This window comes from Mizuhopecten yessoensis, unplaced genomic scaffold, assembly GCF_002113885.1.
Source record: "Mizuhopecten yessoensis strain PY_sf001 unplaced genomic scaffold, ASM211388v2 scaffold2389, whole genome shotgun sequence".
Taxonomy (NCBI): domain Eukaryota; kingdom Metazoa; phylum Mollusca; class Bivalvia; order Pectinida; family Pectinidae; genus Mizuhopecten; species Mizuhopecten yessoensis.
In genome coordinates this window covers 43973-46769 of record NW_018404522.1, presented here as the reverse complement: position 1 = coordinate 46769, position 2797 = coordinate 43973, and positions in this window count along the sequence as shown.

The window sequence follows — 2797 nt, the reverse complement described above, 5'->3', positions numbered from 1 at the left end:
ACTATACAGATCCCGAGTCTACAGGTCCAGGGAACACCTGTCACACGTACTATACATATCCTGAGTCTACAGGTCCAGGGAACACCTGTCACGTCCTATACAGATCCCAAGTCTACAGGTCCAGGGAACACCTGTCACGTACTATACATATCCCGAGTCAACAGGTCTAGGGAACACCTGTCACGTACTATACAGATCCCAAGTCTACAGGTCCAGGGAACACCTGTAACACTTACTATACAGATCCCGAGTCTACAGGTCGAAAGAACACCTGTCACACCTACTATACAGATTCCGAGTCAACAGGTCCAGGGAACACCTGTCACGTACTAAACAGATCCCGAGTATACATGTTCAGGGAACACCTGTCACACGTACTATACAAATCCCAAGTCTACAGGTCCAGGGAACCCCTGTCACGTACTATACAGATCCCAAGTCTACAGGACCAGGGAACACCTGTCACGTACTATACAGATCCCGAGTATACATGTTCAGGAAACACCTGTCACACGTACTATACAAATCCCAAGTCTACAGGCCCAGGGAACACCTGCCACTCTTACATTACATATACCAAGTATACAGGCCCAGGGAACACCTGTTACACTTAAAATACAGATCCCGAGTCTACAGGTCGAAAGAACACCTGTCACACCTACTATACAGATTCCGAGTCAGCAGGTCCAGGGAACACCTGTCACGTACTATACATATCCCGAGTCAACAGGTCTAGGGAACACCTGTCACGTACTATACAGATCCCGAGTATACATGTTCAGGAAACACCTGTCACACGTACTATACAAATCCCAAGTCTACAGGTCCAGGAACCCCCTGCCACTCTTACATTACAGATCCCAAGTCTACAGGTCCAGGGAACTCCTGTTCCACTTACAATACAGATCCCGAGTCTACAGGTCGAAAGAACCCCTGTCACACCTACTATACAGATTCCGAGTCAGCAGGTCCAGGGAACACCTGTCACGTACTAAACAGATCCCGAGTATACATGTTCAGGGAACCCCTGTCACACGTACTATACAAATCCCAAGTCTACAGGTCCAGGGAACACCTGTAACACTGACTATACAGATCCCGAGTCTACAGGTCGAAAGACCATCTGTCACACTTACTATACAGATTCCGAGTCAACAGGTCCAGGAACACCTGTCACGTACTATACAGATCCCGAGTATACATGTTCAGGAAACACCTGTCACACGTACTATACAAATCCCAAGTCTACAGGTCCAGGGAACACCTGACACTCTTACATCACAGATCCCAAGTCTACAGGTCCAGGGAACACCTGTCACTCTTACATTACATATACCAAGTCTACAGGCTCAGGGAACACCTGTCACACTTACTATACAGATCCCGAGTCTACATGTTCAGGGAACACCTGTCACACTTACTATACAGATTTCGAGGGTACAGGCCCAGAGAACAACTGCCATACTTACTATACATATCCCGAGTCTACATGTTCAGGGAACACCTGTCACACTTACTATACAGATCTCGAGGGTACAGGTCCAGAGAACACCTGCCATACTTACTATACATATCCCGAGTTTACAGGCTCAGGAAACACCTGTCACAGGTTCTATACATATCCCGAATCTACAGGTCCAGAGAACACCTGTTACACTTACAATATAGATCCCGAGTTTACAGGTCCAGAGAACACCTGTCACACTTACTATACATATCCCGAGGGTACAGGTTCAGGGAACACCTGTGACACTTACTATACATATCCCGAGTATACATGTTCAGGGAACACCTGTCACACGTACTATACAGATCCCGAGTCTATAGGCTCAGGGAACACCTGTCACACGTACTATATATATCCCGAGTCTACAGGTCCAGGGAACACCTGTCATACTTACTATACATATCCCGAGTATATAGGCTCAGGGAACACCTGTCACACGTACTATATATATCCCGAGTCTACAGGTCCAGGGAACACCTGTCACACTTACTATACTGATCCTGAGAGTACAGGTCCAGGGAACACCTGTCACACTTACTATAAATATCTCGAGTCTACAGGCTCGGGGAACAACTGTCACATACACAGTTCTCCAGATGAAGAATAGTTACGATAAAACGGAATATACAAGTCACATTATATTACGTTAGAATCAGTTTAGACCGAGTTCGCAACTTCAGACACGAGGAAAGTATTTTGAATGAAAACAAATAGGTCGTTGTTTTAAATGATCTTCTTTATCTCGATAACCCACACCATTATCAGCCGGTTATGCTGCCGCATCACCGTGGTGAGATACAGAGGTGATACCGCTTCTTACCCACTTCACTTTAATACAATAACTGTGTCGTCAATTCAATAAACTTTACAAAACACTGAGTGATTCAATTCCGTAAATTACATTTCCAAACCAGAAAATTATAACTTTTTGGTACCCAGATTAATGCGCTGAACCAACAGGCGATAATCGGATTAGCTTTGGGGCGATTGACGTTTATAACCAAAGTCACTTTTTCATCGGATTAATTACGGGTAACATTCGTTTGTACTTGTTAATCATGTATACACAAAGGACGACAAGTAAAGGTTATTGCATGGTTTTCGAGTAACAAGGGATTTATTACACCCGAGCGAAGCGAGGGTGTAATAAGTCCCGAGTGACGAGAAATCATGCAATAACTGGCTTACTGCATGCTTCCCAACTCGAACAAAACAGAAAAGTTGAGTAAAAAATGTTCACCTGGACAATCTTTTTACCTACCCTACACTGCAGATAATTTACATGTACCT